Here is a 14,533-nt window from a genome sequence, read left to right as displayed (position 1 = left end):
AAAGAACTTTATTGAAAACACATAGTCAGGAATTCAGTGTTTAAGCCAGAACTGCCCTTGCCAAACCAAAAAATATATTGAAACCCTAAAACCTAAAACTCCACCTTCTACCAAACCTGCCCCCCACCTACAATTCCCACCATCTATCCCCCACTATTAACCAGCCCCTCTTTGCCATCCTTCTCACACACACAATCTCTTCCTGTCCCAGACATCTGAAGAAGCTTGCTCCCTTTCTATTACTACTGGTCCCCAACTTTCTTCAGCCAACATCCCACAGATTGCGAATGCTATCATTGCTATTCTAGATAGCTGCAACAAATCCCAGCCCCACCCCCCCCATCTAGCTAACCTATACCATGATCCATAATCCCCAGCCAAATTTATAACCCAAAGCATTTATCTATACTAGTAGCAATGAAAACCTAAACATATGAAAATATAACATGAACAGACATATGGACATAAAAACCGTACAAATAAAATCATGAGGGCCTTTTCGTTGGACAGTTAGATATTTTTGTATTCCTTCTTTACAATAATAATGTTTGTTCACTGCTTGGATTTTGTGGCTTCTCTCCTGTGTAGCCTCTGTGGTGATTGAACAGGCCTGACCTCCAAGAAAAGCATTATCCGCACTGCTGGCATTTGTATGGCTTCTCTCCTGAGTGGATTCTCTGGTGTGTCAGTAGGTGGGACCGCTGAGAAAAACATTTCCCACAATGCTGGCATTTGTATGGCTTCTCTCCTGAGTGGATTCTCTGGTGTGTCAGTAGGTGGGACCGCTGAGAAAAACAGTTCCCACAATGCTGGCATTTGTATGGCTTCTCTCCTGAGTGGATTCTCTGGTGTTTCAGTAGGGTTGACTGGTGAGAAAAACAGTTCCCACAATGCTGGCATTTGTATGGCTTCTCTCCTGAGTGGATTCTCTGGTGTGTCAGTAGGTTTGATTGCTGAGAAAAACAGTTCCCACAATGCTGGCATTTGTATGGCTTCTCTCCTGAGTGGATTCTCTGGTGTGTCAGTAGGTGAGACTGCTGAGAAAAACAGTTCCCACAATGCTGGCATTTGTATGGCTTCTCTCCTGAGTGGATTCTCTGGTGTGTCAGTAGGGTTGACTGGTGAGAAAAACAGTTCCCACAACACTGGCATTTGTATGGCTTCTCTCCTGAGTGGATTCTCTGGTGTCTCACTAAGCCTCCCTTCAAAGAAAAACATTTCCCACAATGCTGGCATTTGTATGGCTTCTCTCCTGAGTGGATTCTCTGGTGTGTCAGTAGGTGAGACTGCTGAGAAAAACAGTTCCCACAATGCTGGCATTTGTATGGCTTCTCTCCTGAGTGGATTCTCTGGTGTTTCAGTAGGGTTGACTGGTGAGAAAAACAGTTCCCACAACGCTGGCATTTGTATGGCTTCTCTCCTGAGTGGATTCTCTGGTGTGTCAGTAGGTGGGACCGCTGAGAAAAACAGTTCCCACAACGCTGACATTTGTATGGCTTCTCTCCTGTGTGGACTCTGAGATGCTTGACAAGGACTGACTTGTAAGCAAAATGTTTCCCATTTATGTGACTTCCTTCTGGTGTGGAATCTCTCATGACTGACAAGTTCTTCTGTAAACAAGGACAATAAGAGACAAGACTGAATCTCAGCATTAAGAGAGGAAGGCTTTACCCCAAGATTTAGCCCCACGTTCACCCCTCCCTATGTGAGATTAAATTAATTTGGGCATGTTACACACGCACCAATAGTACATGCTCGGCGCGTACTAGGGTTAGAAAGGGGCATCTATTGTAGACGCCCCTGAACCCGGGCACCACCATTTTGACGTCGTGGATGCATAGGGTCTGGATGTTGTGTGGCGGAAGTGATGCTGTGAGTGTGCGACTAGTGCCTCGCGGCACCACTTCTAGGGTGCTGAAAGAAGCACCATTTCCGAGGTTCTTTTTTGCTGCGTCTGGGAATCGCACGGTTTGGCCACTCCGGTTCCCGGATGCAGCAACCGGCGGTGCTGGCAAACCGCCGCTTTCAGGAAGTCTGTAAAGCGCCATAGTTGGTGTGTGTGACCCGAGCATAACCCTGTTCTGGATGCCCCAAATTCATATAATGATTGTATCCTTACTCCTAGGAGCTAGCAAAGAAGAGATTGTAGGTGAACTTCCATAAGGAAATCAGTGGAAGCAGATAGTCAGACAGTTGAAAAATATTCCAATAAATATATGTAAAAATACTTTGATTGAAAAGTGGCCTCATTTCCTGTGAGACTGCCATAGAGGGTTGAGTCAGAGCACATGGCATGATGCAAGCTAACTGCAGAGGATGCTTCATGCTGTGTGGCACCAGGAGATGACTCACAACCAATACAGGATACAGCTCACATGCGGATTGGTGTGGGTTGGAGTTGTGTGTACAAGAGATTATGAAGTTGATGGAAGTCAGAGAGGAGAGCTGGTACATATTTGTTTTCTATTGCAACTCAAGCTAAAGAACCTCCAAGGACTTGGAGGAAATCAACTGTGTCTGTGAGTTATTTTTAAGTGTGGAAAGTGGTTAGTGCATTGCCAATACCTATATCTGGAAATTTGCTTCTGTTCTGGCTGTGTTATTATTGAGCTCTGGGAGTGTTGCCTTCAGACTGTGCCATACATTGGCTTTGAATGGGACCAGAATTCAGAGCCAAGAAGGACCTGAGAGCTGGTGTGATAATCCTTTTTGACTGAAGTATTTCCACCATTTAATTCAGTTTCAGACAATTCTTTCCCCACACAAAAAACTTTCTAAAGCAATTTAAGCCTTTTTGAATGCTTGGTTTCTGCCCCCAAGCAACAATTTCAGTATAAATATACTGTTGTTCAGTGTCAGTCCAGTTGCAGACAGACCCTCTGTTGATTTACATTGCTAAACACCTCTCTACACTCGCCAGCCCCACTTGCCATTGAAGTTACTGTCTTCTCTCCGAGAAGAGAGAAATAAAGCGAGAAGAGAGAAATAAAGAAAGGGATAAGAGGGAAAGAGAAAGTGCTAATAGGCAAAGAGAGGAAAGGACACAAAGGAAGGCTCAAGGAGAAAAAAGTAATCAGGAGACAAAGGGGCTGAATACAGACCATCAAGAAAACAAGAAAGCAGAAGAGGGCACCACAGGAGGGACATAAAAATTAGTGTAGACGGCTAATTGGAATATAAGGACCCGGGCTGAAAAGCAAAGGAAAAATGGGATTTAAGTTAATTTCATGGAATGTAAAGAGAATAAGTCAGGAAAGGAAAAGAAGGCATGTAATGCATTACTTGGAGAAAAATAATTTTGATTTACTATGTTTACAGGAAACTAAAATGAAAGATGGGGACATAAAATATTTACGTAATAGGAAACTGGGAACTTTATTTTGTGCAACAGTAAATAAAAGGAAAAGGGGCATTGCTATTTTTGTAAATAAAAGATATGAAGCAAAACTTGTGAAAAAAGATAAAGATGGTAGATTGCTTTGTGTAGAAATGCTACTGGATAATGTGAAATATGTGATATGTAATGTTTATGCCCCACTAGAAAGGAAAGAAATGTTTTATAAAAATTTGGCAGAGAATATAAGGGAATTTGAAAACGACAACTTAATTATAACTGGGGACTTTAATGGCGTGATAAACCCTTTGAGGGACAGAAAATCCCAGAAAAAAACAAACCCAAAATTCCAAGGAAAGCTGCCTAAAAGTTTCTTTAATATGAAGGAGGAATTTAATTTGATAGATGTTTGGACACATTGCAATGGGGATAAAGCAGGGTTTACTTTTTATTCGGATGCGCACAAATCCCTATCAAGACTAGACTTAGTGTTGCTTACAAAAACAGTGGCAACTAAGGTTAAAAAATGGAAATATGGCCAAGGACTTTTTCTGACCCTAATATGATAGAACTGGAATGAATTGAGAATTGGAATAGAAATAAAGGTTGGGGATTAAATGAGGATATTCTGGAGGATGAAGATTTTGTAAATAGGGTTAAAAAGAGTTGAAGTTTTTCTTTGAGACAAATAGTGGAAAGGAGAATAAAATGAAAGTAGTGTGGGATACAAGCAAGGCGTTTGTAAGAGGATTATTTATACAAAGAATGATGGAAATTAAAAGGAAAGAAAGACAAAAGGAGGAAAAAATTAGAAATGAGCTTAAAATGAAAGAACAAGAGCTACAACAAGTAAAGAAAAATAAAAAATTAGTAAATGGAATAAAGATTTTGAAAGGACAATTGGAAAGAAAAATAACAGAGGAGATTGCCGTTAACTTAAAAAAATTAAAACAAAATCAGTTTGAAAACACAAATAAAATAAGTAGGTGGATGGCTAATAGATTAAAGAACGAGAGAGAGAAAAAGATGATAACGCAAATTAATCAAAATAACATAATTATAACGGAACAGGAGAAAATTAAGAATGCCTTTGTTTCATACTTTAAAAAATTATTTGAGGAACAGGAAGGGAGTGTACCTGTTGAGAAACAGATAACAGAACTGCATGAACACAATGAAATAAAAGTAAATTTGGATCAGAAGGAGAAATTAAATGCGGAAATAACATCAGATGAAATAAAAAACGCAAAAGCCTCTGGGATAGATGGGCTTACGTCAAAATACTATAAAGTTTTTGAAACAGAACTACAAGAACCTTTAAAGAAAACATACAATTTAATTCAAACAGAGGAGAAACCAGAAACATGGGGAAAAACTTTAATATCTTTGATACCAAAAGAAGGTAAAGATGAAAAATTAATGAGTAACTATAAGCCAATCTCCTTAATGAATAACGATTATAAGATTTGGGCGTTTATTATGGCAAATAGACTTAAGATAATATTGAATGATATAATAAAAAAGGATCAGAATGGTTTCCTGCCTAGGAGGAAGATTAAAAATAATATAAGAACTATAATAAATGTACTGGACTATTATAACATGCATAATAAAAAAAGGTGGCACTGTTGTTTGTCGACGCGGAAAAAGTGTTCGATAGTATCAGTTGGAAATTTATGTTTAATTTATTAAAGGTAATGGATTTAGGGGAAAACTTTATTAAATGTGTGGAGGAAATATATAAAAAGCAAAGGCATGATTAATATTTAATGGAGAACTAACGGAGGAATTTACTATAAGAAGGGGGACAAGACAAGGATGTCCGCTGTCACCCTTACTGTTTATAATAGTATTGGAATATATGTTGAATAAGATAAGGAAAAATCAGAGGATAAGAGGAACTAAAGTAAGAAGAGAAGAAACTAAAGTACAAGCTTATGCGGATCATTTGGTGGTAATCCTTGAAGATCCAATAGTAAATATCGAAAGTCTGTTATTTGAATTAAATTGGTTTGGAAAATTATCAGGATTTAAAGTAAATAAAGGTAAATCGGTGATAATACCTAGAAATATGAATAAAGAGGAAAAAGAAATGTTAAAGAAAAAAACAGGATTTGAAATATTGAACAAGGTAAAATATTTAGGAATCTGGATTTCAAATAACAATATGAATCTTTTTGATAATAACTATAAGGCAATGTTGAATAGATTGAGTAGATGGGCAAAACTAAATTTGTCTATCCTAGGTAAGATTAATGCAATAAAAATGTCCACCCTACCAAAGATTTTGTTTATCTTTATGAATTTACCAATAACTATTAATAATAAAATTATAGATCAGTGGAATAGGGAATTTTAAAAATGTATTTGGAAGGGAGGTAAGGCGAGAATTAGGTGGAATAATATAAAGGAGAAGAAAGAGAACGGGGGATGTGCCATGCCAGATATTAAAACATATAGTTGGGCATGTGATATGCTCTGTCTGGAGGATTGGATTAAGCTAAAAGATAAAAGTATATTAAATTTGGAAGGAGCAATTCTTTGTTTTGGCTGGCACGGATACCTCTGGTATAATAAAGATTTAGTACATCAAGATTTTTACTACAATCCAATTTGGAGGGTATTAATAGAGACATGGAATACAATTAAAGCCAAATTTTACTTTAAAATACCAGGATGGGTGTCAACTCATGAAGCCTTTGCTAATAGATGGGATGTACAAAATACTTGGTTAAGATATGATGATGTAGTAACGATGAATGAAAAACAGGAGTTGAGTATAAAAACTAGAGAACTAATTAAAGAAGGTAAAGAAATAAATTGGTACAGTTACCATCAAATACCATCAAAGAAGATATAAAAACAACGGGAATTGAATTAAAACCAGTAGAGTTGGACAAAATAATAATGGAGGATGGAGGAAAGAAAATAAAAAAATATTACAATTTGTTTAGAGAAAGAGAGTTAGAAAGAGAGCCAATAAAACAATATATGATTGATTGTGCGAAAGATCTTGGGCATGAGATACCACTAGAAGCTTGGGAAAAATCTTGGAGGAAAACGAATTCATTTACTAGGTGCCAAGATCTTAAAGAAATTTTTTTAAAGATCAGTGATAGGTGGTACTACACGCCTGCTAGGCTAAAGAAGATGTTTAAAACTGAAACAGACATTTGCTGGAATTCCCAAAAGGAAAAGGGAACAATGATCCACATGTGGTGGAAATGCGAAAGAGTTAAAAGTTTCTGGGAGGACATACATAAAACAATACAACAAATATTTGGTATAAAATACAAGAAAAAACCAGAGATTTATCTGTTGAATATGACACATTATTTGAGGGCAGAGGATGAGAATAAACTGAGGAGAATTATGTTATATATGATAACTCTTGCCAGGATGGTTATTGCAAAATACTGGAAAGCAAATGTAGAGTTACAAATAGACGAATGGTTATTAAAATTAAACGATATTAGAAAGTTAGATATACTCTCATGTAAACTTGAAGATAAGAAGAAAGATAAATTGGAAAAAGAATGGGGACAAATATTGCTGTTTTTGGAAAAAAGATGGTGTCTGGACAAAAACCTGGTTGATTATGTGAATATAGAAACAGATAGTTATATAACTGGACCAGGATGTGAATATATACTAGTTAAACAAGGTTAAAATGTATGATGAGATAATTTTTGGAGAATATGTATGGATATACAACCAGTATATAACCGATGGGAAAAGTGATAACAGGATTCTGTTTTATATACCATAAGTAGGAAATAATAATAATAATAATAATAATAATAATAATAATAATAATAATGACTTTATTTCTAGCCCGCCTTTCCAAAGATCAAGGCAGGTTACAGCACTTAGACCATCCAACAGTACAATCCATAAAATACAATAAAAACATCAATCAATATAACATCAGTTAAAACATACTACAATAAAAATAACTGTCCAAACTAGCACAATAGTGCAACAGTGAGGGGAGAGAAGGGGTTATCTCGAGGGTATTAGGGGTATGCCTGTTGGAAAAGGTGTGTTTTGAGCCCCTTTTTAAATTGGTCCAGAGAGGCGGCCGTTTAATATTTGTTTTTTTTGGAGGGAAAATGGGTTGTATATGGAAAAATTGCAAGAAGCAAAAGAAGACAAATAAGCAACACAAAAGAAGATTTGTAAAGACAGGAAGTAAAGATACGAAGAACAAATGGTGATGTAAATAAATAAATATAAGGTTCACCATCATTGATCTAGGTAATGTATTACCATTAGCAAAGCCTCACACTATTCACCACTCCCACCTTTGTTACCTAGTTTGTGTGTGTGTGTGTGTGTGTGTGCGCACACGCGTGAACACATATATGTATGTATGTGTGTGTGTGTTTTACTTTCCCACTAAATAAAACACAAAAACCTATTTGAAATGCCTCTGGAGTTCTGTGTGTTTCCCATCCTGGTATAGTTGGGATGAATCCTGAGGTCACTGTTGCCCTAATCTCTCCTTTGAGCTAAGTATGAATTTCCCCTAAAATCATAGCACAATGATGGCGATTTGGGACACTTGGAGGGCAGGAAGAGTAAGTGGAGAGGAAGGGAGCAGGGCAGCCCCCGTGCCTCCCTCCCCACGGACCTTTCCCTGCCCTCCAAATACTTGGAGGGCATTAAGGATAAGTGGGGAGGAAGGGGGCTGGGCAAAGTGCCACTTCTGGCATGTGTGGCATAGGTTCACCATCACTGTCATAGCACTTGTGAGTGTCCTCCCCAGACTCCAGAATTTTGAGTGACAAAGAGCCTCTGGAATCAACCATGGAGCTAAGCAAGCTCAGGTTGGAAAAGAAACATTAGAGAAAAAGGAATTTATGTGTTGCCATTTCCTCTCTTCATATGCATTGCTCATAATTGTTAAATGGAACCCTTAAATATGTCTGAAAACAAGGGTCTGAGCTGGTTCTCACCAGTTCAGTTCTTAAAATCTGTCAGGTTGGTGGCTGCCTCCCAATCCCCAAGGCCCCTCTCCTGGCCCTTCCCAGAGGTCCCTTCCTCTCTGCACAGAGCTAGGCGATCCTGGCTTTGCTCCTGCCTTCCCCTCCTGGCTCCCATAGCCTGATCCCCTTCCCTTTCTCCCTCCACTCTCTAACCTTCCCTCTTGCCCATGTGCACTGCTTCAGCATTTCACCTTCAGCATCTCTTCCCTGCCTTTCTGTTTTTCACATTCCCTCCTTCTCTCTATCACAGACACACACCCAGAGAGTGTGATGCATAAAAGGGACACTTTGAGGCCCATTTGTTCAGAATGGATGGATAATCAATATACAAGTGATTCATTGGGAAAGGCAGAGCAAGGGGGCTGGGAACTGGACTCGAATTTTGGTGAGGATCAAGCACCAGAGACCAGCCTTAAAACAGCCTAAAGACATCTCTAAGACAGGGATGGACTACTGTCACATGGGGGGGTCATATTGGCTCTCAGGGGCACCCCCACATTGTATTGCCTAAAAATATGGAATAATGTTTTGCCCCTCAGTATCCCATTGCATCCCTTTGGGGAGGTGGAGGCCGTTTTACCACTGTTGAGCCCTCTCTGATCCATTGCATGGCCAAGGGAGATATTTTCCCCAAGAACCCTCTCCAGAGCCTCAAAAGGATGGAAGAGGGACCAAAAAGGGTAGGAAACTTGCTGAGCAATATGCTAAGTACCATTTGGGTGAGGAAAGCATTAATCTCCATGCTTCCTTCCCACAAAATCCTAAATTTCAGAATTAAAAAGTCCTTTGCTTGAACCAAAAGGTTTATTGAGAAACTCCGGCAGAAGTATCCATTAACTTGTCTAAGCAGTCTTTGAAGAGTCAGAATCTTTTCCCTCCGTCGTTTACTATCTCCACACTCCTCCCTTTGCTCTCCCTTCAGCCCCTAACCAACCCAGCTGCCAAGGTACCTCTTGCCTTCTTCTTCCACTGTTCTCATACCCCTCTCCCCTGGGGCATGCCTGCCACCCAAATCTCACAAACCAGTCAGTTAATAGCCTCCACAACAGATTCCCTTCCTCCAAGCTGTTCTAGGCCCCATTATACTTACCAACTACTTAAAACTACTAACATTCAAACTACTAACAATTCCCCCCTAAACCGCAATACCATTGTGGATGAACCACAGAAGCTGGTTCTGACAATTGGCAGTTTACGATGGGGTATTAAGAATCCTTATAAAGTGTAGAGCAATAGTACCTCACTAAACCACAAATTCAAATAATCTACAGGACGTTGTTATCTCAATTAAACTACACTTGAAAGGGATCTAGGACTCCCAGTAGACCACAAGTTGAACATGGACCAACAGTGTGATGCGGCAGCTAAAAAGGCCAATGTCATTCTAGGCTGCATCAATATGAGTATAGTTTCTTGATCAAGGGAAGTAATAGTGCCACTCTCTTCTGCTTTGGTCAGGCCTCCCTTGGAATAATCCTGTGTCCAGTTCTGGGCACCACAATTCAAAAGTATGTTGAAAAGTTTGAACATGCTCAGAGGAGGGCAACCAAAGTGGTGAAGGATCTGGAAACCATCAAGCCCTATGAGGAATGGCTTAGAGAACTGGGTACGTTTAGCCTGGAGAAAAGAAAGTTAAGAGTGGATATGATATCCATGTTTAAATATTGGAAAGGGTCGTATTGATGATGCAGCAAGCTTGCTTTCTGCTGCTACAGAAAAAAGGAGACACCACAATGGATGCAAGCTGCAGGGAAAGAGGTTCCACCGAAATATTAGGAGGAATTTTGGGACAGTGCAATATACTCCCTTAGAGCTTGGTGGAGTCCTCTTCTTTGGAGGTCTTTAAACAGAGGCTGGATGGTGCTTGGAATGTATATTCCTGCATGGCAGAAGTGGGTTGAACTAGATGGCTCTTGTGGTCTATTCCAATGCTATGATTTTGTAATTCTAGTGGAATCATAGCACCATGGTAATTTAGGATAAAAGGGACCTCAGTCTTCATAGAAAGGAGAATGGATTACGGTTCCTTACCCACAGAGGCCACATTCTGATAATTCTCCATCATGACATAACTGTACATCATTCTCTGTTTCTTCGTTAACAGTTTCCATTCCTCCTCAGTGAAATATACTGCCACATCCGCAAAGGTCACCTGCAACAGAAAATAGCCCTCATCCAGAAAGTGACTAAGCAAAAGGGGAGGAAAGCACATGGTTCATCCCAAATATTATTTCATCATTTTACAATTCAGTCCAGGAAATAAACTTTAAATTCTGTCAGCAATAAAAAAACAAACTACTGCCTTCGAGATCCAGTTTGTCTCGAATCCTTTCAATATAATATACAATATAATAAACAATATAATTTAGGCCATGTCTGGGATTTAGAGGATGGATTAAGATACTCACTATCCCACCACATACAGTATATTTAGCCACCAAAGAATTATAGTGCATTTAGACATTTTTGCCACATTTCAGAGGCAAAAGTTAATTTTAAAAAACTGTTCTGGGGAGCACTGTGGGCTTGAGGGCCACTGGGCCCACCCCATATTTAGACCCAGAGATGTTCTCCCATATCCCCCAACATTTCACAGATGGGAAAAGAAAGACACATATGGAAAAGAACACCAAAAGGTGGTCAAGATGGCCAAAGTTGTTTATGAGGAAGATCACACAAGCTACAAAGTGCACAGCAGTTTGCTTTTGCTTCAGGCTCCTGGGAAGGGCAATATCCTGCCTCTTTCTTTCCTTTCCTCTCCCCACTTTTGAATTGATGGGGGGCAAACTGAATGGCACTCAGGAACTGAAGTGAACTGAGAAGGGGGAAAGTAGGAGGATAAGAGAGCAACTGGGACATTTTTAAAAGCCCCTGAAAAAGTGGGGTGACAGAAGATTAACCAGGACTGTCTCTGCTAAATTGGGAGAGTATGTTCTCCACTTGCTTTCAAGAGCTGTCCCAGCAGTGACACAGATGAAACTAATAGTCAAGAACCTCGACTCACCAAAGAGTTCTTGTACTTCTGCATCCTCTTTCTCTGGGAGCCCAACTCCCTCCGCTTGGCCTCTGTGTCGGCCATCAGGTGGGCAGGGGTCCTGGTGGTCTTGCTCTTGAGTCACTTCCAGCAAAAGGTGCCCCAAAGCTGTGTCCAAGGGGACCGAGATGAAGTCCCTGAGAAAAGAGACCAGAGATTCAAAAAAGGACGCAAATTGGATCTCCTATAAAGAATCAATGCAAATCGATAGAACTGGTTATAGAATAATGACACGAGAAGATCCTAATGATCAGGGCTATGATCTTTGATGGTTCTTTGACAGACAATTAAGAGAGCTCTTCCTAATGGATAAAAGCAATATCCAATCTATAACAGGAAATAATGTTGAATAAAGATGCCTTATTAGCAAGACTTTATAATTGTATTCTTAAAATCTATACAGAAGAAGTTATTAAAGAAAATATGATCAGATGGTCTCAAAACTTTGGTTTTGCAATTGAATTAGACCCTTGGGAATACACTTGGAAAAACAGACTGAACTATACTTGCAGCCAAAACATCAAAGAGAGTTATTAAAAAACATTTTTGATGGTATTTAACACCAGAGAGAATAAGAAAGATGTATAAGAATTGCAGTAATTTGTGTTGGAAATGCGAAAAGGAACAGGGCTCAATCTATCAAATGTGGTGGACTTTGGGAAAGCGATACAACTTTGGAAGTTGATTTATTTTGAAATTAAGAAAGTTGTATCTATATCTTTTAAATTCTGGCCTGAAATTATTTGCTTAATATAATAGAACAATCCAAAGGAATAAAAGCATGGTAAAATATTATTTTATATGTTGTCATCTGCAAGAATAGTGTTTGCTCAGAGACGGAAAACTAAAGAAATACCTTCAAAAGAAGACTGGATATTTAAGGTTCTGGACATGATGGAAATGGACAAACTCTCAACAGAAATTAGAAAGGAGCGTCAAATTTATATAAAGGAGACTGGAATAATATAATTGAATATCTCCAGAAGCATGGAGGGAAAATGATACTTTAGAGACAGAACTAATTTAAGTTGAAGTATTTTAATTTATTCAAAGAAATATAACAGCTGTAAAATAGAAGTATCTTGGGAGGTTAAAGACCCAATGATATTTAGTTTAATCTAATGAGAGCGATTTTGTATCAACTGTTTTACAATTTAAATGAGGATTGAAAGAGAAAATAAATGATTCATAAGGATAAGTAGAACAATATATATTTGCTTTTTACTTATTAACAGATAATTAAGAAATGAACGAGATAGAAATAAAAGTTAGTCTGGTAGTTTGGAAGCAGCGGATGGTAAATGCGAGTAATAGGTTTGTCTTTAACGCTCAGTGCTATGGAATCCTGGGATTTTGCCTTTGGACACTTAGCCTTCTCTGCCAGAGAGCTCTGGTGCCACAACGAACTACAAATCCCAGGATTCCAAAGGATGGAGCCAGGAGAGTTAAAGCGGTTTCGAACTGGATTATTTCTGCAGTGCAGATACAGCTTGAGTCGGTTGTAAAAGGACAAAAAGACCCAAGTCTTGGTTTTACCTTCTTAATAATGGTTTTCCTTTAAAAGAAATAAGCAGTTTGCTTTTCTGTCTAATCCTTATTTTTGTTGTTCTTGTTTGTTTCTGTGTTTATTTGGGAATAATATGAGTTATTCTGTTCTGTCTCCTTCCTTCTTCCCTGAAAGTCTCTTAATAAGGAAACTGGGGAGACTTTTAAAACCTCCCAAAGGAGCCACTTTTGGCCTTTTGGGGGGATAATCCTCCTGTTAGAAGCCAAAGACCGATGTTTGTGAAGAATAAGAATAAGGCTTGTATTAAGACTATCCTCCCCATTTCTGACCCCTTTTAAAACCCATGTTCCCCAGAAGGAGCAGAGCTGTGTAATAAGAAAACCCTCTCAGAAAAGAGACACAAAAGACACACAAAGAGACACACTTCCTTCCTTTTGGCCCAAGGAGCCTGGCCTCCTTCTGACTCTTGAGCCTCAGGAGAGAAAGAGAAGCCTCTGTTCAACTCAGGCCTCAGAGAAGGTTCTGGAACATTATTCCCCACAGTCACAAGCAGCACAAAATGGGTGCTGGAAAACAAAATGGCCGCCTCTGCCTCAGCACTTGGCAGTTGTCAGTTTGAGGCCTTCAGGGAAGCCATAATGGAGGAGGAAAGGGCCCCAAAGTCAGAAGGGCCCCAAACAGGATTTCCAAACCTTACCCTCACCTAAAATGCCAAACCAAAAGAACATTCCCAGAGTTCCATAGCACTGAGCCATGGCCATTACACTGGTGCAGAGCAAGAATGCCCAGAGATGGTGGCATTAATGATGATTAAGGTCTGGGGGCAGGTCTATCCTCCCCCCCCAGGACTGATATCATCATCATCATCATCATCATCATCATCATCATCATCATCATCTTTGCTACAGCGTGAGCGCCACCATTAAAAGCATTGAAATGCCCTTTGGGGAGTCCCACTCTCCCACCTTCAGAGAGAGTGGGCCATGCCTAGAAGGGCTGCTGGGTCTCCTTCCTCCCCTCCTTAATGGCAGTGGCCAAAGGAAAGCAGCAGCAGCAGTAGAACCAAGCCAGGCCCAGCCAGACCTCAGGGCAGCAGTGAAGCCTAGTGGGTCCAGGCCTTGTCTCTCTGCTGTCACTCCACTCCTTCCTCCCTCCTTCTCTCTCTCTCTCTCTCTCTTTCCTTCCTGTCTGACTGTCTCTTTCTCCCTCTAAAACTCTGCCCCTTGCTCTCTCTTCTGCGCACAGAGCTAAATAGAGAAGCAGAAGGTCCGCCTCTTTTTGAGGCTGGCCAATGGGGGCAGAGCAGCTGGAAGACCCCACCCCCTGCCCCAGACTCACATTTTGTGTTCTTGTGGCCATTTTGTGCTGCTTGTGACTGTGGGGAATAATGTTCTAGAACCTTCTCTGAGGCCTCAGTTGAACAGAGGCTTCTCTTTCTCTCCTGAGGCTCCAGAGAGAGAAGGAGGCCAGGCTCCTGGAGCCAAAAGGAAGAAAGTGTGTCTCTTTGTGTGTCTTTTGTGTCTCTTTTCTGAGAGGGCTTTCCTATTACACAGCTCTGCTCCTTCTGGGGAACATGGGTTTTAAAAGGGATCAGAAATGGGGAGGAGAGTTGTAATACAAGACTTATTCTTCTTCTGCACAAACTTTCGTTCCCCCCCCCCCGCGCATAC

The sequence above is a fragment of the Sceloporus occidentalis genome, unplaced genomic scaffold (assembly GCF_023333645.1).
Source record: "Sceloporus occidentalis isolate IW3139 unplaced genomic scaffold, rSceOcc1.0.p SCAF_69, whole genome shotgun sequence".
In the NCBI taxonomy this organism is placed as follows: domain Eukaryota; kingdom Metazoa; phylum Chordata; class Lepidosauria; order Squamata; family Phrynosomatidae; genus Sceloporus; species Sceloporus occidentalis.
The sequence above is the reverse complement of the archived record's forward strand: the minus strand, read 5'-3'. Positions refer to the sequence as shown.